The 21,270-nt window shown below is 40.6% G+C and overlaps 1 protein-coding gene and 1 pseudogene across 3 annotated transcripts in view; both read left to right on the forward strand.

Annotated features, from left to right (window-relative positions):
- The window catches only part of SPMIP11 (sperm microtubule inner protein 11), a 33,486-nt gene that overhangs the window by 9,431 nt on the left and 2,785 nt on the right, over positions 1–21,270 (forward strand). The window lies entirely within an intron of this gene.
- On the forward strand, positions 1,306–14,627 carry LOC138396714 (protein tyrosine phosphatase type IVA 1-like; annotated as a pseudogene).

Below are 21,270 nucleotides of genomic sequence, written 5' to 3' on the forward strand. Positions count from 1 at the left end.
GGAATTTCACTTCTAGGACAAGAATTTAATGAAGTTACCATTTGACATGGCAACCAGTTACCACTGATCCCATTCTTGTGGGAGACATCTTGAACTAAATGTGACTCATCTGACCCTGGGATGTGGCTCACCTAATTAATACCCATAAGCTTCTAACCACCAACTACAGATCCCTGATAAAAAGGTACCGCTAGGCATCAAACTAGCAAATTTGGAACAATTAATAAGTACTATATGATGAAAGTTGAATGTAAAATTACAGTAAAGTATCTCTTATAGACTACTAGTTGATCAATTAATTTTTTAAAAAGATTAAACTTCAAGAAAAGACATACACTATACATTTTATTTTCATTTAATATAGTAGTCCCCCTTTATCTGCAGTTTCACTTTCCCAGATTTCAGTTACTCCTGCTCAACTACGGTCACAAAAAATATTAAATGAGGCCAGGTGTGGTGGCTCATCCTTGTAACCCCAGCACTTTGGGAAGCAGAGGCGGGAGGATGGCTTGAGGCTAGGAGCTCAAGACCATCCTGGGCAACATAGTGAGACCCTGTCTTTACAAAAAGACAAAAATATTAGCTGGGCGTGGTGGCACATGCCTGTAGTCCCAGCTACTGAGGAGGCTGAGGTGGGAGAATCACTCAATCCCAGGAGTTCAAGGCTGCAGTGAACTGTGATCCCACCAGTGTACTCAGCCTGGGCGACAGAGCGAGACCCTGTCTCTGAAAAAAAAAAAAAAAAAAATTGAATGGAAAATTCCAAAAGTCAGCAATTCCTAAGTTTTAAATTGCATGCCATTCTGAGTAGCGTGATGAAATCTTGCACTCTCCCACTTGGGAAGTGAATCATCCCTTTGTCCAGCATATCCACCCAGTATGCACAGGAAAAAAACATAGTGTATGTAGGGTTTGGTACTAACTGCAGTTTCAAGCATCCACTAGGGGTCTTGCAAAGCATCGCGTCGGATAAAGGGTAGGGGGAACTATTGTATGTATAAATGTAGATTCATTCATCTTTTTTCTTAAGTAGTGCCAAAGAAATTCCTTTTTTTGAAAATGTGTCTATTGGTGAGCATCTTGCCCTTTTCCCCTTCAATTCATCATCTACAATTTCCAGTTTGGTTTATTTAAAGTGGAATCACATTTGTAAAGCTATCTGATTTATAAAAGATTTTTATAATTTCCCCCCAATCTTTTATAGTTACCTTCCCCATGTCTAATACAACAGATATATTTAAAAGTTATCTTTTTAATTATTTTCTTAAATAATATTACATAAATAATATGGATAGGTGGGCCGCAATGGCTCACACCTGTAATCCTAGCATTCTGGGAGGCCGAAGTGGTAGGATTGCTTGAGGTCAGGAGTTCGAGACCAGCCTTAGCAAAAGTGAGATCCTGTCTCTACTAAAAATAGAAAAAAAAAATTAGCTGGGTGTTGTGACGTGTACTTGTAAGTCCCAGTTAGTAGGCAGGCTGAGGCAGGAAGATTGCCTGAGCCCAGGAGTTTGAGGTTGCTGTGAGCTAGGCTGATACCACGGCACTCTATTCAAGGCAATGGAGTGAGACTCTGTCTCAAAAAAAAAAAAAAAAAAAAAAAAAAGGCTAAAAAGCTTTTAATGAAAACCAAGTCCCCTGCCCCAGCCTTTCCACCTACTCTCTCCAGAGGCAATTATTTTCAACTATTTTCTTTTGATATTTACCTTCCTACTTCTAAAGAAAATGTTTATATGCTATATGTTGATTTATCCATTTTTGGTTTTATATATTGCCTTCCTGTTATGACATCTGAGAATTTAGCTTTCTTATACCACACACTTCCCATCCCCCACCCTAATTTTTCCAGTATAGCTATATCACAATTTTAGGTTTGAGGTAGGCAGAATTCCAAGAGTGACACTCAATGGACCTCACTTGTGTATAATCCCCTCCCCTTTGACTGTGGGTAGAACCTCTGAATAAGGTGAGATAGCACTCTATGATTGTTAATATAGGTGGTATGGAAAAAAGATTACTTGGTGGCTTTAATCTAATCACACAAACTTTAAAAGCCCAGAGTTTTCTCCAGATAGCAGCAGAAGAGGGATTCAGAGATTGGAGGCATGAGTATGATTTGATACATCATTGCTGACTTTGAAGATGGAGGGGGCCACAAAGGCAAGGAATACAGGTGGCCTTTAGGAGCTAAAAGTGGCCCCTTACTGACAGCCAGCAAGGCCTCAGTCCTATAACCACAAGGAACTAAATTCTGCCAACAACCTGAATGCCTCTGGAAGTAGATTCTTCTCTACAGTCTCCAGATAAAACCCCAGCCCAGCCAAGACCTTGACTTCAGTCATGTGATACTCCAAAGAACCCAGTCAAGCCTATCCAGAGTCTAACCTACAGAACTGTGAGATTATAAATGTTTTCAGCCAATAAATTTATGATAATTTATGATGCGGCAATAGAAAACTAATATATTAAATCAGTAGTCTTGTAGTCTTAAAATTATGCTTTAAAAAGTTCACTACTAAGCCAAATAATGTCACTGTAACTTTTCCTTTCCTTTTCCCTATCCCTAGAGACTTTTTATTTATCCCTAGAGTTAAGAATTGCCACCATTTGTTCATTCACTTGCTTCAGTATGTACTTGTTACTTCTTTCCGCAGTATTTCAACAGCTCTGGCAAAGGCACAGCGACATGTTCTTCCAGTCACTGAAAACACAACAAATAATCTGTCAGTTCCATTCTTTCCCAGACTGACTTTCTTCTACTCTAGTCTGGACTGTTCACTCTCAAAGCCTGTTGCATAGCTATTGTCCTGGGACTTGCTTTTTCCTCTCTCTAAGGTATTCCGTTTTCTGGATCCCATGTTTTCTTTCTTGATTTACTCCCTCCCTTTTCTGGAATATATCCACAAGTAGCTTTCTAAGAATGTGTAAGAGGTATATTTATGAATCTAAAATGACTTTCTTTATTCTACCCTCAGATTTGACTGACAGTTTTTCTAGATATGGAATTCTAGGTTGAAAATCATTTTCTCGGAACTTTGAAGGTATATTTTCATTATCTTCTAGTTTCCAATTACATTCCTATGTGACTAATTTCTTCCTTTCTTTCATTTTTTCCTTTCTTTCTTTTTTGTTTGTTTTTTGAGACGGGGTCTCACTCTGTCACCCAGGCTAGAGTGCAGTGGCATAATCATAGCTCACTGCAACTTCAAACTCCTGGGTTCAAGTGATCCTCCAGCCTCAGCCTCCTGAGTAGCCAAGACTACAGGTGTGCTCCACCACAGCCGGCTAATTTTTTTGTATTTTTATTAATAGTAGAGACTGAGTCTCACTCTTACTCAGGCTGGTCTCAAACTCCTGGCCTCAAGTGATCCTCCCACCTCAGCCTCCCAGAGTGCTAGGATTATAGGCGTGAGCCTGGCCCTAATTTCTTTATTCCTTTCTGGAAGCTTTTAATTTTCTTTTTATTCCCTAGTACTGAAATCTCATAATGATGAAATTTACTGTAGGTCTTTTTTCATTATGTATCTATTATGATGGATACTCCATGAGCTCTTTCATTCTGGAAATTCATACGTCTCATTTCTGAGAATTTTATTTTTTTGTTAATTTATTCTCTATTTCCTCTTTTCTCTTTTTCAGACTACCATTTGCCAGGTATAAAACCTCCTGAGTTGATCTAATTTATTAAATTTTCTCTATATTTTCTATTTATGTATGTATATATTTATGAATGAATAAATGACAGAGTCTCGTTCTGTCACCTGGGCCGTGTCACCTGTCACTCTAGTGCCGTGGTGTCAGCCTAGCTCACAGCAACCTCAAACTCCTGAGCTCAAGCGATCCTTCTGCCTCAGCCTCCCAAGTAGCTGGGACTACAGGCATGTGCCACCATGCTCAGCTAATTTTTTCTATATATTTTTAGTTGTCTGGCTAATTTCATTCTATTTTTTAGTAGAGATGGGGTCTCACTCTTGCTCAGGCTGGTCTTGAACTCCTGACTTCGAGCGATCCTCCTGCCTCAGCCTCCCAGAGTGCTAGGATTACAGGCATGAGCCACCGCACCCGGCCTCCCGTATATTTTCTTTTTAAATTATTATTTATTCTTTGGGAGACTTTCTCAATTTTATCTTCCAACATTCTGTGTTAATTATATATTGCTATGTAACAAATTACCCGAAAACATAGAGGTTCATAACAATAAACATTTATTACCTTACAGTTTCTGTGAGTCTAGAATCCAGTAGCAGCTTAGCTAGATCATTCTGGCTCAGAGTCTTTCATGTGGTTGCAGACAGGGTATCAGCAGGGACTGCAGCCAAATAATGGCTAGAGATGGGTGGGGCTCTTAGAAATGGGAGGGTCTATTTCCAAGATAGCTGAAGGCCTCAGTTCTTCTGTGGGTGTTAACAAAACACCCTAGCTTCTCCCCACATGGGCTTCTTCATAAGGTGCTAGAGTGCTCTTATATGGTAGTTAATTGTCCTCCACCACCACGGCTACCTCAGGACCTGCTGGGTGATTAGGCCACAGTCTTCAATGAGTAAACATATTCCTCAGTTCTGTGGTGTTCTTGGTCACACATTTATGGAGTTTCTGAAGGGCAGTGGAGATTACAGCCAGGCACAGCATGACCTCTGTGCAGACAATTGAACTGTAGAAATTCGTTACTACTCTACCAAGAAGCCCCCATAAGAGTGGTTAAGCTGGACATTGAAGTGTTAAATTGAAATCTGCACAGCATTTTACGAGTTCAGACCTGGATGGGGTAAACTTCAGTGCATTTCCTTTCTGTTGCCTCAGTATTATTGGATGGAAGAATTGCTGCCTCTTGTTAGGAGGTTCATTTCATTTGCCATGACTTCCAACTTCATACTCAAAGCACTGAGAATTTCAAGTGGACTATATTGAAGTAGACTTCAGTTTCTTTGTGTCATTTCTATATTCAATTTTTTTAATTCTTTCATAAACCTATTGAGTGTTTTTTTTAACTAAATTAGCTTGAATGGACCTCCCAGCTCCTGTAGAGGTCACACACAAGAACATGAGATTTCTTACTACACACGATTCAATCAATGCAACCTTAAACAAACTTATAGAGAAACTTAAGAAGTATGGAGTTACCACAATAATAAGAGTATGTGAAACAACTTATGATACTACTCTTGTGGAGAAAGAAGGTATTCATGTTCTTGATTGGCCTTTTGATGACAGTGTATTACCATCCAGCCAGATTGTTGATGACTGGTTAAGTCTTGTAAAAATCAAGTTTTGTGGAAGAACCTGATTGTTATATTTGCTGTTCATTGTGTTGAGGGTCTTGGGAGAGCTCCAGTGCTTGTTGCTCCTGCATTAATTGAAGGTGAAATGAAATATGAGGATGCAGTACAATTTGTAAGACAAAAGCAGCATGGAGCTTTTAACAGCAAGCAACTTTTGTATTAAGTATTTGGAGAAGTATCATGTGGTTGTGCTTCAGATAACTCTAATGGTCCCAGAAACAACTGTTACATTCAATAAAACTAGGGTGCCTGACGCTATTGCCATGGAAGTAAAACTTGAGACAGGACCTAATGTGTCATACATATTAGCCAGTATGTTGGCTCAGTAATAAGTCTAATGAAGCTTTCATAGGAGTGTTGTAAAGCAGTTTTACCAGGCCCCAAGCTTGACAGAATTACAACCTCTATGTTGGGTTACAATCAACCTTTCTGGACACTTAGCAGGATATTCTCGCTGTTCAGCATGTAAATTGTGCACTTACCATTGGTACCAGTTGACCTTTCCCAAAATCATGCCATATTGAGTTATGTCTTGTTTAAATCTATTCCGATGTCAGTCTTATCAATATATAAGAAATTTAGAAAGATTAGGTGCCAACATACCTAGCACAATACTTGTATATTTTTAATATCATGCAGAACTAAAATCCCAGGAACTATGAACACTTTAGACCTTATGTAGTCATTTCAGACTGAAAGTAAGTCCTATGTGGTTGTCTGTTCACTTTATGTTTACATCTCCCACATTCATACCAGTATACATCAGGTTTGCTTAACCATTGATTTTTTTCTTTTTTGGATTTTTACCAAGTCTGACAGTGATTATTTAATGTCTTTCTATAAATCTCATTTTGTGCTGTTACAAAAAAACCCTGCATTTTACATGTCTTTAATGTCTTCAGACAAAAAAGCCTTATAGTGAATTTCATGTTTGCACTCTGAGTGCAACTTTTAAGTGCAATTTAAAAGGGGGGCCTGAAAAAAGAATAAGAGGAAGCTATTAAATATTTTTTAGCAAAATGTTGCCTTTGTCTTGTGCAGAACATGTGGTAAAATTTTTTAAAGGTAGAGATGCTTTGTTAATTGTAGCTAAAAACAATTTTTAATCACAAAATTTCTGAAATTCTTGTAATTTTTTTCTTTACTTATCAAAAGTTGTTTACCAACTTATTTTTGTTTAAAGTGTGATTTTTTTCTTCTTTTCCCAACTTCTCTTACCAAAAAAAAAAAAAGTTGGTTTCTACTAATGAATTGATCAGACATGTAATATTTTATCTGCCTTTTGAGCTGTGTAACTTAATATTTGGGTACTTGATAATTTATGTAATTGACAAAATGGTAATGTGTATTAATGTTAGTTCAACCATATATTTATACTCTCTGGGAATGTGTGGTTGTAGTTCTGTGGAAGAAATAATTTGTCATTGTTCTCCAGCTTGCAAAAATTTAGTGTGAGAGCTTAAACATCTAAATAAATAATGAAATGCCAAAAAAAAAAAAACCCCAAAACACAGTGAGATACCATGTTACCCCAGTCAGAATACCATTATTAAAAAGTCAAAAAAACAATAGATGTTTGTGGGGATGTGGTGAAAAGGGAATGCTTACATACTGTTGGTGGGAATGTAAATTAGTACAACTTCTATGGAAAACAGTATGAAGATTTCTCAAAGAACTAAAAGTAGATCTACCATTCGATCCAGCACTACCATTATTGAGTATCTACCCAAAGGAAAAGAAATCATTATATCAAAAAGACACTGGCATTCCTATGTTTATCACAGCACAATTCACAACTGCAAAGATACAGAATCAACTTAAGTGCCCATCAACCAAGGAGTGGATAAAGAAAATATGATATATATACATCATGGAATACTACTCAGCCATAAAAAAGGATAAAATAATGCCTTTCACAACAACTTAGATGAAACTGGAGGCCGTTATCCGAAGTGAAATAATGCAGGAATGGAAACCCAAATACCACATGTTCTTACTTATAAGTGGGAGCTAAGCTATGGGTATGAAGAAGAATACAGAGTATTACAATGGATACTGGAGACTAAGAAGGGGAGGGGAGTGAGGGAAGAAAAACTACTTATTGGGTACAGTGTACACTATTCGGGTGATGGGTGCACTAAAAACCCAGATATCACCACTATACAATTTATCCATCTAACCAAAAACCACTTGTACCCCTAAATCTACTGAAATATAAATTCAAAAAAAAGGATTAAAATTTTAATTTAAAAACAAAAAAACTTAAATGACCTTGTCCTGAACCAAGTTGGAGACTCCTGAATATTTGCCTAATCCAACATGTGAGTTAGGATGCAGGAGAGGGATAATATCAGATCCCTTTCTAGATACAATTTAGACATTTAAAATTTTTTGTGATGAACTATCATTCAGAGATGATAGTATCTGGCAAAAATGACAAACTATCCTAAAATTCAGATGGAAATGCAAGGGACCCAGAATAGCCAAAACAATCTTGAACAAAGTTAGAGGACTCCTACTTCCCAATTACAAGTCTTCTACACAGCTACAGTAATCAAGACAGGGTGGTACTGGCATAACGATTGGCATATAGATCAATGGAATAGAATTGAGAGTCCACAAATAAACTCTTAAATTTATGGTCAGTTGCTTTTCAATGACAGTGCCAAGACAATTCAATGAAGAAAGAATCATCTTGTCAAAAACTGGTTGCTGAAGGCTGGGCATGGTGGCTCACGCCTGTAATCCTAGCACTTGGGGAGGCCAAGGCAGGAGGAGCACTTGAAGCCAGGAGTTCGAGACCAACCTAGGCAACATAGCAAGACCCTGTCCCTAAAAAAAGAAAAATCTGCTGGGTGTAGTGGCATGTGCCTGTAGTCCCAGCTACATGAGAGGCTGAAGCAGGGATCACTTGCACCCATGAGTTGGAGGTTGCAATAAGCTATGATGACACCCCTCTACTCTAGCCTATGCAACAGAGCAAGACTCTGTCTCAAAAAAGAAAAGAAAAAGCTGGAAAAACCAAATATTCACATGTAAAAGAATGAAATTAGACCTCTACTTCATGCCATATATAAAAATTAATAACTCGGCCGGGCGCGGTGGCTCACGCCTGTAATCCTAGCACTCTGGGAGGCCGAGGCGGGTGGATCGCTCGAGGTCAGGAGTTCGAGACCAGCCTGAGCAAGAGTGAGACCCCGTCTCTACTAAAAATAGAAAGAAATTATATGGACAACTAAAATATATATATACAAAAAATTAGCCGGGCATGGTGGCGCATGCCTGTAGTCCCAGCTACTCGGGAGGCTGAGGCAGGAGGATCGCTTGAGCCCAGGAGTTTGAGGTTGCTGTGAGCTAGGCTGACGCCACGGCACTCACTCTAGCCCGGGCAACAGAGTGAGACTCTGTCTCAAAAAAAAAAAAAAAAATTAATAACTCAAAATAGACCATAAACGTAAATGTAAAACTAAAACTTTTAGACAAAAACATAGGAGTATGCTGGGAAAACTGGATAACTAGATGCAGAAGAATGAAACTAGACCTCTATCTCTCACTATACACAAAAATCAAATCAAAATGGATTAAAGACTTGAATCTAGGACCTGAAACTATGAAACTACTAGAAGAAAACATTGGGGAAACACACAAGGACATTGACCTGGGCAAAGATTTTTTCGTATAAGACTTCAAATGCGGCCGGGCACGGCCGCTCACGCCTGTAATCCTAGCACTCTGGGAGACCGAGGCGGGAGGATTGCTCGAGGTCAGGAGTTTGAGACCAGCCTGAGCAAGAGCGAGACCCCGTCTCTACTAAAAATAGAAAGAAATTAGCTGAACAACTAAAAATATATAGAAAAAATTAGCCAGGCATGGTGGCGCATGCCTGTAGTCCCAGCTACTTGGGGGGCTGAGGCCGGAGGATAGCTTGAGCCCAGGAGTTTGAGGTTGCTGTGAGCTATGCTGATGCCACAGCACTCTAGCCCAGACAACAGAGCGAGACTCTGTCTCCAAAAGAAAAAAAAAAGGAAAAAAGACTTCAAATGCCTGGGCAATCAAAGCAAAAATAGACAGTTGGGATGACATCAAGCTAAAAAGCTTCTACCCAGCAAAGGAAACAATCTACAATGTGAAGAGACAACCCACAGAATGGGAGAAAATATTTGCAAACTATCCATCTAACAAGAGATTAATAACCAGAACATATAAGGAGCTCAAACAAGTCAATAGCAGAAAATAAAAATAAAAAAAGATTAAAAAATTAGCAAAAGATCTGAATAGACATTTCTCAAAAGAAGACATATAAATAGCCAACAGGTACATTAAAAAAACCTCAACATCACTAATTATCAGAGAAATGCAAATCAAACCAAAATGCAGTATCATTTCACCCCAGTTAAAATGGTTTGTATCCAAAAAAACAGGCAATAACAAATGCTGGCAAGGATGTGGAGCAAAGGGAACCCTCATACTCTGTTGGTGGGAGTGTAAATTAGTGCAGCCATTATGAATTACAGTATGGAGGTTCCTCAAAAAATTAAAAATAGAACTACCATATGATCCAGCAATTCCACTATTGGGTGTATAAAAGAAAGGATATCAGTATATCAAAGAAATATCTTAACTCCTATGTTTATTGCAGCAGTATTCACAATAACCAAAATATGGAATCAAACTAAGTGCCTATCAATTGATGAATGGATAAAGAAAATGTGGTATATATACACAATGGAATATTATTAAGCCATAACAAAGATGAAATCTTGTCATCTATAGCAACATGTAGACCATTTTGTTAGTGAAATAATCCAAACACAGAAAGACAAATATTGCGTGTTGTCACTCAGATGCAGGAGTTAAAAAAGTGGATCTCATGAAAATAGAGAATAGACTGGTGTAGCCTGGGCAATATTGAGACCTTGTTTCTACAAAAAAAAAAAATTAGCCAGGCATGGTGGTGCATGCCTGTAGTTGCAGCTCCTTGGGAGGCTGAGGCAGGAGGATCGCTTGAGCCCAGGAGTTTGAGGTTGCAGTGAGCTATGATGATGCCATTGCGCTTTAGCCTAGGCAACAGAGTGAGACCTTGTCTCAAAAAAAAAAAAACCAAAAAACTGGTGATTGCCAGAGGCCAGGAAGTAGAGGGCGGAGGGAAGAATAAGGGAAAAAAGGAATATAAGTGTACTTATTGCCACTGAACTGTACACTTAAAAATGGCAAAGAGGGTAAATTATATATGTATCTATTAGCTCAATAATAATTTAAGAAAAGAAAACATAGTAGTAAATTTTTGTTACCTAGGATTAGGCAACTGTTTCTTAGGTATGACACCAAAAGCACAAATGACAGAGGAAAAATAAACTGGACTTCATCAAAATTTAAAACTTGTGTAAATATTTGGATTACAAAATATATTTAAAATAAAAAAGTATAAATTCTTATTAAATCAATAATCTTGAAGGAAAATTAAACTTGCTGAACAGTTGTATGAGAAAAAGGCTCTGGGCTCAAGACAATTCTGCTGGGAAATTTTTTTCAAACTTGTAAGACACAGATAACTCCATTCTTAAAAGCACAGAAAACAGGCCAGGCGTGATGGCTCACGCCTGTAATTCTAGCATTCTGGGAGGCCGAGGCGGGAGGATGGCTCAAGGTCAGGAGTTCGAGACCAGCCTGAGCAACAGCGAGACTCCGTCTCTACTACAAATAGAAAGAAATGATCTGGACAGCTAAAAATATATAGAAAAAAATTAGCCAGGCATGGTGGCACATGCCTATTGTCCCAGCTACCCAGGAGGCTGAGGCAGGAGGATCGCTTGAGCCCAGGAGTTTGAGGTTGCTATGAACTAGGCTGATGCCACAGCACTCTAGCCCAGGCAACAGAGCGAGACTCTGTCTCAAAAAAAAAAAAATCAGAAAACAATGAAAATAATTGATTAATTTTATAATGCCAATACAGAACTGATAAAAGACCACAAAAATAACAAGAATGTACAAAAGAGGAAGCCACAGACCAATGTAAATATAAATGAACAAATCTCACTGGCCAACCAAATTCAAGAATATATATATACATAATGTGTGTATGTGTGTGTGTATATATATATATTTTATTTTATTTATTTATTTATTTTTTTGAGGGATGGAGTCTTGCTCTGTCACCTAGACTGGAGTGCAGTGACACTATCATAGCTCACTGCAGCCTCCAGTGCCTGAGTTCAAGTGATCCTCCCACCTCAGCTTCCCAGGTAACTGGGACTACTGGCACATGCCACCACACTCAGCTAATTTTTTAGAAAATTTTTTTGTAGAGACAAGAGTTTCACTATGCTGCCCAGGCTGATCTCAAACTCCTGGCCTCAAGCGGTCCTCCTGCCTTGGCCTCTCAGAGTGCTGGTATTATATAGCCATGAGCAACTGTGCCCAGCTAAATTTAAGACTATATTAAAGATAATCATCTACCATCAAGTAGGGTTTATTCCAGGACTACAATGATAACTTAATATTAGGGAATACATTAATACATCACACCCATATGTCAAATTAAAAGATATATACATATTTATAATCTCTCACCAGAAACTAAAGACAGTTGATATTTTTAAAAATCTTTTGTAAATTAAGAATAAAAGGTTGTTTCTTAGCATAATAAAGACCTCTCACCTCATATCATACACAAAAATAAATTCCAGATGAATTAGAGAGCTAACCATATAACACTACAGAAATACTGAAAGGAAACAGAGTATATTTACAATATTAGGGTAGTTTTGGAAAACTTTCCTCATAACACAGTAAGCCCAAAAGCCTAAAATAAAATATTGATAGTTTTTACTAATAAAAAATTTTAATTGTATATCAAAAGACATCATGAAGCTAAAAGTCAAGAGAAAGACTGAGAGAAAATATTTTACATGCACATCTATAAATACACATATACATATATATTCATATAAACAATAATATTGAGAATACATAAAAGGCTCCTAAGTAAGGGACCAATCCAGACTTCTCTCATCCAACATCAGATATTTATTTATTGGGAACTGATTGTGCCAGGCACTGTGTTAGGCACTGGAAATACAACAGTGACTAACATAAGACAATAAACAAGTAAATAAAATAAACAAGATACTCACAGATTGTGGCAAGTGCTGGGAAGAAAATAAAGGGGCAATGCAATAGAACGGAAGTCATAAACTGCTGGCCTGAGGGCCAGATATGTTCTGTTTGGCCTGCAGAGTTCTCTTTTAAAAATTTGGGCCAACATTAAATAAAAATCGACATTTTATATAAAACCATCATTTATAACTTCTTTTAAAAATTATATCTGGCCACACTGGTCCTAAGTTGCAGCTCTAGATGACACTAAACAGGACAAAGTAGCAGCTGCCCCTTCAGATGGGACAGGTTTCTTAGCCAGCTTGCTTTATTCATAAGCATTATCTGCCTGGCCCTTATAGGCAACCAAGTTTGAAGATGCCATGATGGAGAGTAACTTAGAGAAGCCCACTTTAGATAGAGTATTCTAGGAGGAAATGTTTGAGCAATGCCCTGAAGAATGAGGAGCTAATCATATGTAAAGCTAAGGCTAGAGCTTCATCTTCATAGCAGCAGATTTCAAAATCTAGAGACAGTTCAAGGCCAAAACTGTAACAAGGCACCTCCACCTCCCACTTTGATCAGACTACTTTCATTGCATTCCAGCCAGAAGCCTGAAATTTATTTCCCACTTCTGACAAACCTTCTTAATTGTGCAGACCCTAATATATCTGTGCACTCTGCTGTAACAAGGCACCTCCACCTCCCACTTTGATCAGACTACTTTCATTGCATTCCAGCCAGAAGCCTGAAATTCATTTCCCACTTCTGACAAACCTTCTTAATTGTGCAGACCCTAATATATCTGTGCACTCTGCCCATCATCCATGACCTTGCAACAAAAACAGAACCATAGAACAGTATTTTTTTTCTTTTTCTTTTCTTCTTTTTTTTTTTTTTTCCAAGACAGCGTCTCATTATATTGCCCAGGCTGTAGTACAGTGGCTAGTCACAGGCATGATCATAGTACACTGTAGCCTTGAACTCCTGAGCTCAAGTAATCCTCCTAACTCAGCCTCCCCAGCAGCTGGGACTACAGGCATGCACCACTGCACCTGGCTTGACCAGTATTTCTGATGCCACTACCCTTTCCACAAGACATTCAGGCAACTTGGCTACCCTCTGCCAAGTTTGGCTTCAACCATATCATTCCGTCTTCCACTTAAAAATTCCATTCAATAGTATTATAATTAAGGTCTATTCCTAGTATTTCCTTGAAGCCACTTGAACTGCCCCAAAGTTTAAGTCTGGGCCCACATGGCCAAGCTCTGGGGCACATATGTTGACCTCTGGGGAGTCATTATAAGGCCCTGAAAAGTGTTGAGTTCCAGAGAAAAAAAGACAAAGGTGAGTGTACTTGGCTTTCCTCTAGCATGTTTAGTCTTCCTAGAGTGATTAGTGTCATAACTACAAATTTCAAGTAGGCACTCAGGGCTGCCTGACAGCCCTATTACATTCCCCTAGTAAGTCTCCCACTCCTCAAGGAAACATTTCACATCTCTCTCCTTGAATCTCTAAAACCCTTCTCCCACCCTCGCTCTGAGCTAATTTCCTTGCTCCTTATTTCACTAAGAAAATAGAAGCAATCAGAAGAGACTTTCCTTCATCACGTCTAACATGCCACTGCATCTGTACTTTCCCTCTGGTACAAATGAATTAACTGACTCCATTTGTGTACTGGACCCCATCCCTTTTCACCTACTTAAAGATTTTTCTCCAAAAATGATCACCTTCTCCTTCACTATTTTCCTCTTCCGAGATCATTTCCATCAATGTACAAATGTGCTATAATCTCTTCTTGTTTTTCTTTTGAGACAGAGTCTCACTCTGTGTCCCTCGGTAGAATGCAGTGGCGTCATAATAGCTCACTGCAACCTCAAACTCCTGGGCTCAAGTGATCCTCCTGCCTCAGCCTCCCAAGTAGCTGGGACTACAGGCGCGCATCACCACGCCTGGCTAATTTTTTCTGTTTTTGGTAGAGACAGAGTCTCGTTCTTGCTCAGGCTGGTCTCAAGCTCCTGACCTCAAGCAATCCTCCCATCTCGGCCTCCCAGAGTGCTAGTCGTGAGCCACCATGCCCAGCCTCTTTCTTCCATCTTAAAGTCTCATATTTCCTATTTTCCTGCCTACCCCCCCGCCCCCGCCAGAGCAAAATTCCTCTAAAGTGTTGTCTGTCCTTGCTATCTCTGGTTCTTCTCCTCCCATTTTCTCTTGAGCTACACCAACCATGCTCTTGTCACCACCATCCACTAAAACCACTTGTATCCAGTCACCAATGACTTACATATTGCTAAATTAAACAGTAAAGCCTTAGTTCTCATTTGACATATGGACAGAACAGTGCAACAGAGCTCAGACGTAATGAACTCTGGTGCTGCTGAGGTTGCTTGAAATATATGGTCAGCTGGGAGGAGTTTGAGCCTGTGGACCATCAGAATGGGTACATGGTTCATACCTTTCTATTACTGCAGAACTGGTTTGGGAAATTCACAAGGCGGGCAGGGAGATTTTGGATAAAATATAGCATTCTCTTTGTCTCCTAGCCCACATCCACCTTGCTTACCCCAGTCTTCTCATCCCAGTTTCTATGTCCATTAATTCAAGGAATCAACAGTTCCTGACTCACTACTCACCCTTAGTTCTACAAGCTAGACAATCTTGAAGGACTCTCATTTGTAATCCACCCCTGTCTCCAGAATGATTCCTGGTCCCAGTTTCTTTCTGGTTGATTTCACCTGGTTAATACATTCACTCAAGTGTCTTGACTTTTTTGTCCACCTGCTGTAGCCCTTCCACCTGTTCTCCATGCTCAAATCAGCCACATTCTTACCTGGCCCCTCAGCTAGGCCTTTAACAGCAACTATAAAAATGAAACTATTAATATTCACACTTTTCATTCTTAATGCTCTTACTATCATGATATTTTTAAGTCACTCATAAATTTTCTTTGAAGAAGGATGAGGGTTTTTTTTTCTTCTAGTAGGTGTGAGTGTATTAACATTCAACTCAAAAGGGCTCACTCAAGCTTTCCTTATTATAGTCATAATGAAAACTTACAGAGGTGAGTCAATGCATGTATTCAAACATTCTGCCAGTCCCTGCCGCCTTCCTTTCTTTTCCTCCTGTTAAAGAACCAAAATAGAAAAACCAAAGAGGAAAACGGGTCTGGAGTTTATCCTTGACTTCAGAAACTCAGTTTTATCAGGTACCCAAAGTTATTCAGATTCAGCGAGTTAGAGGGCTAACTCAGTAAGCAAATTCACAGTTTCCTCACCTGTAAATGGAGACAATAATATCTGCCTTATAGATCTGTTGTGGAGATTAAGTGAAATAATATATGTAATGCACCTAAGACATAGCACATAAAACTGTACAACAGATGAAGGAGGAAAAATTATAAACCATATGTAAGTTAACTGTTTACATATGAAAAATATACCTTTCTTGTGACTAGAATATCCTTGTCCACTACTCAAGACATACTTGCCAGGATAGGCTACCTGTAAAGCAATATTTTTAACCATAAGCTTCCTTGAAATGCTTCCAAACACTGTGAAATCAAGAAAGAAAAATAAATAAAAAGAAAGGAAAAGAGAAAAAAGATTCCTTGAGGTATAAAAAATGCTGGCTGGTTTCAAAGGATATTTCATCTAGGCCTGGTCAGCTATAGCTGACAGAAGAGCACCCCTGAACAGTGACCTGAACTATCGTGTCCACCAGGCAGGAAATTCTGGTCTCTCCCAGACTTACCCTACCTGATTCTAATACTGGTTGCTCCTACAGGTTTAGCCCACCTTCCAGAGTTTGCTCACCTTATGCCCTGCTCTCTTGAGTGCCTAAGCTTTCTCTTCTGTCATGCCCAAGGGAGCACCATCTGTATCTGTCCTTTCCTTTGCTGAATCTGTGTTAGCACTTGCTTTGAACCATGTTCTCCTATCCACTCTCGACTAGACACTCCTAGAGGGAATTTGTCTTGGTTTCAGATAAATTCCCTCTAATCTGGCCCTTTTCTGATACAACTCCCTTGCCTTATTATATGAAACCTTAGGTCAGGCTAGCTCTCACCATAACACAAGTCCATGCACTCAGGACATTGCCCACTGATAGGAGTCTCAGAGGCAAATCAGTGGGGGTGGGTAGTAGGGAGAGATTATGCTTGTTCTTGTCTTGAGACAATTGAAACAAATGACCTCTCTCTGCCAGACTCTCCAGTGACTAGCTACAGACACCCTGAACCCAAGCTGCACAGCCAAAGGGCTTCACTCCAGCTTCCTCCATAGCTGCCCTTATCATTCCTGTTCCCAGAGGAATTCACTAACAGGTCCTCACACTTGCCCTCTCTTCCAATTCCAAGCGAGTTGCTTCAAAGAAAAGCTAAACCTTGAGTCTTTGATAAAACCTGAACACATCTCACTCATGTTCTCATTTTCTGGGTCTGGTAGGAGGACACAATAGGTGGCTTTCCCAAACCTGGCTGGAATGTCCTCTGCTCAATCTCCTAGGTCTCCTGGCCTGAGCCGCCTCTTTGGTGAACCACCTGTTAGGAGACAGCTGGAGATGCCATTCTTAGACTCCAGCAGAGGGCACTGTAGTTCTGGCTTTTCAAACAGGAGTATGAATGGCACAATTCAGCCAAGAATGAGCTGGCCAGATCCTCTAAGCCCCTTCGCCTTTCCAAATGGATAGACCTCCTGAATTTGTAGAAATGTATCTTGGAAACAACCTGTACTGTCTTATAACTGCAACAGACCGCTGTCTCCTATACACACGAAACTAAACTCATGCGCCTCATAGCTACACTCTGCCAAAACCTAGGGAGTAGGCCCACCTCCGAGCTGGCTGACTGTATCTGTACTGCAGCAGACAGGTCACTTCGTCCACCGGGCTCAGCTTTTCTGCACTGGTCTTCCCCACTGGGACTGGTCCAATCCACTGGTGGAGTCACCCACCAAGTTCCTTTCCTCTCTGCTTCCAAAATGCTGGCCACAGGAAATCATATTACCCATTTCAGTAGTGCTCAGGGAGGCAGTGCTCTGCCTCTGGATCAAGACAAGGATGTCGTGTCACCCACCCAATTCAAGGCTGCTCCAGGTGAGCAGACACCCTTAACAGGACCCCCATTGAGCTGTAAACAGGGGAGCCCATCATGGCACTGCTTCTATCAGTCCATGTTTTCCCTTAGTCCTTGGTGTTTCCTGGAAGCCCTGTAGGTTATTTCAAGGGACAGTTTAGTATGGTGGTTAAGAACATGGGCTCTGGAGCCAAACTGCTTGGGTTAACGCTTATCCATGCCACATGTTACTTATGTGACCTTGGGAAAATTACTAAACTTTTCTGTGCTTCTCTTTCCCCTTTGTTTCAACCTTATAGAGTCATCCCAAGCACATTCACTAAGTATTAGCTATTTTTATTACTATCTTCAGAAAGTCCACACTCTCCACTTTACATCAGCAGCCTGCAACCAGCCCTAAGTACTGGTGTTATCTCATGCTCCATCTACTTCCCCTATATTCAGAATCCCAAACAAGTGTACCACTTTAAGGAAGATATTTTTGGACAGAGAGCCAAAGGAACTGCCCCCATATGGAAAATGTGCCCTGAGCACTGGTCTGGTTCCCTGGGCTTGTGCTTCTGTCCACTTCCTTCCAAAGCACTGACGATTTCCTTGTATCAGGGAAGACAATAAGTACAAGATAGCCTTCCAAACACACTTCAGCCAGTTTCAATATGTCTTAATATTCCAGCCAACTTCAAGGGATTAATGTCCAACATTTGATATGACCTCCTAGATGGGAGTCATTTTTTATATACCACACTGTAACCTTTTCTCTCAAGCTGACCTTGTATGTATTTTAGTCAGGGTGGTATTACTCTGCCTGCAGCAACACCAACTCTAGACAACTGCAAGTAATGTGTGCTTGATATTATCACCATTGTATTCTAAGAATCTGGAACCAAATACTCTAATCCAGATTTCTGGGAGCCACCAAGGTAGACCCTCTGTAAAAATTCTTCAACCTGAAAGCATTATGGCCAATCAGCCCCAGTTCCAACAAGCAGAGGGTTGTTGTCAAAGGGGTGGATAACTAAGATTCTGTGACCACCTCTGGGTCACAGGGAATCCCACGATACTAAGAAATCTGCACCATTAATTTGTGTGGGTGGAAGATCCACCCAAGTACTTTTATACCACCCAAGATGTCCTTCATTGTCCATTCAAAACATCAAATGTGGTTTTATAGCAACCCTCAATTTACGGCCTAGTTCTAGAAGGTGTCTGGGGTACTTCATATCTGTTTACCAACAAAAACCTACCAAGCATGGTATTAACTGGGTGGGTGAAAAACCTCTGTTGTACCACCTACCAACAAAATGATTGATTTGTCTACCTTGCCACAGTGGAGTTTGCTCCTAAAGAGCTCGTTGCTTCCCTTTACACAGAACATGCCCTTCCACAGTAGCTGTGGCATGATTCTTACCCATGCCTGCCACCCTTCACCCCAGGTGTCTTCCAAACTTTAGCATTTGGGGAAGGCATAGGTTACCAAGAACATCTCCCAGGTTGCCAAAAATGGATGCAAAGTGTATGCCAGTTGGCACTTGACTCAGGAGGAAGGAATCCAAGTGGGTGATACTATCCAACACACCTCCACGCACACAGTAACCATCCATATGGGAGGCTGGGAGTCTGCTGTTTGCACACTTTGAGATAATAGAGAACAGCATCTGACTGTACCCTTAAGGAAAATCAGCCTGAGGCCTTAGGACCAGATAATGAGTTCCTACTGTCACCTGAGCTCAGACCACTAGGCATATGCTCTTCTTCGTTCTCCTCAGTCTACATCTGTTTGTCCATGGACATTCTTCCACCTCCACTTTGCCCAAAGTCAAATGACCAAGCTCAGATGACATTGCTTCCAGGAAATACCCCCTCATTGCTGTAACCTGTGAGGAAGTACAAATCAGCCCCCTAGTTCAGTCCAGGCTTCCAGAAGTCTATATGCAAATAAGGGCTTCAGTACTGCCACCTCTCCAAGTCTTCAACTGTACATGCAGGGGACGCAAACCATGCCCGGCTCTGATGGTGTCATTATCCCAAACAGAAGATGTTAGAGTGGATTTTGATGGGAGGGCAAAGGGGAGAGAGGAGGGACAGAGATGATGAATGAGTAGGGCCAAGCCAGGAAGAAGGGGAAAAAGCAGGAACTGGGGGAAAACTCCAGAACGGAGGTCGCATCTCCACCCTCCACCAGAGATGAGTCAGCAATCCTCAACAAACAATTTGCAGAGAGAATGGCAAACTCTGATCCAGTTCCTGACAAGCATCAGTAATCAAGAAAGATAAAAATCTGAAGAGTGGGACAGAGATGCTGCTCCATGAAAACAGAACGAGGGCACAGAAAGTATCAGATGCAGAACTGGATTTCACTCTGCATCTCAGACTGACTGGAAGAGATAGGGAAAGGGGCCCAGCCCCTTTTGGCTTGGGTGATGGATGGATGGAACATCGAAGAGACAGAAATCTCGGAGCCACCCTAGACAGCTCTCTTTTTCTCACCCCTTCACCAAGTCATGCTTTTTGTATATTAAATTTTTCTCAAACTCATTCACTCTTGTTCAGGAGTCTGACGGGCAAGCTAAATCTAGCCCATTTAAGCAGAACATGAATGTATTTAAAAAAAATATTGGGAAGCACATAAAAGCTACAGGAGGAATAGAGAACCAAGCTCGGTGGATAGTAACCAGAAACAATGCTCACAATCATGCCGCAGAGTTGGTTTGGCATAAACACTACTATCTGCAATACTATGGAGGACACTGCTGCCACCAAGGACGCCGGGCCCTGAATACTGCTGCCAGAAGCAAGATGCAGCTTCACTGCTACCACCTCCATCAGACTTTGTATCTCCACTGCTTCCTTGCAACCTCATCTTTGATTCAGAATCTGGAGCAGACATGTTGGGCCTAACCTAAATTCTTTGTCCATGCCCTTGCTGCAAGAGAGGCTGGGTAAGGAAGATCTGGCCTTTTCAGCCTCTATAGTGAGATATATAGGTTTTGCTTTATAAGACATGATTCCCAAACATGATTAATGCTAGGTAGCCACTACACTACCTTTCAAGCCCCATCCCTTGTCTTCCACTTCACCCAGCACTGTACGTTCCAAATCAAATAGATAACTCTCTGAGGCCTCTATTTTTTTATTATTATTATTATTTTTTTTTTATTTTATTTTTTTTTTGAGACAGGGTCTCACTCTGTAGCCCGGGCTGGAGTGCAGTGGCTTCATCATAGCTCACAGCAACCTCAAACTCCTGGGCTCAAGCGATCCTCCTGCCTCAGCCTCCCGAGTAGCTGGGACTACAGGTGTGTGCCACCACACATGGCTAATTTTTCTATTTTTTTGTAGAGATGGGGTCTTGCTCTTGCTCAGGCTGGTCTTCAACTCCTGGCCTCAAGCAATTGTCCCACCTCGGCCTCCCAGAGTGCTGAGATTACAGGAGTGAGCCACCGCACCCGCCCTCTGATGCCTCTCTAATGCTTCTAACACACTTGCCATTCTGCTGCCTGAAATGCTCTTCCTGATTTTACTCTGGCCCATGAACTCTTTAACCTCCAAGACTTAGCTCAAACGTAACTTCCCCTACTAGACCATTTGAAGTTCTACAAATATGCCAATCCCAGGAGTATCCACCCAAATAAAGGCCCTTTATCACCTGCACTAACTGTAAGTATCTGTCCAATATCCTGTTAACACAAGGCCACTCACAACCCAGGAGTCAGGGAAGAGCAAGACAGTGCTAAGGGAGGTCTTGTGATCCGTCACCTCTGTCACAAGGTTGGTGATTTGATTCCTGAGATCCTCAGAATCAGATGTGAGTGGCTAGGAGAGATC

This window comes from Eulemur rufifrons, chromosome 16 (genome assembly GCF_041146395.1).
Source record: "Eulemur rufifrons isolate Redbay chromosome 16, OSU_ERuf_1, whole genome shotgun sequence".
Lineage (NCBI taxonomy): Eukaryota > Metazoa > Chordata > Mammalia > Primates > Lemuridae > Eulemur > Eulemur rufifrons.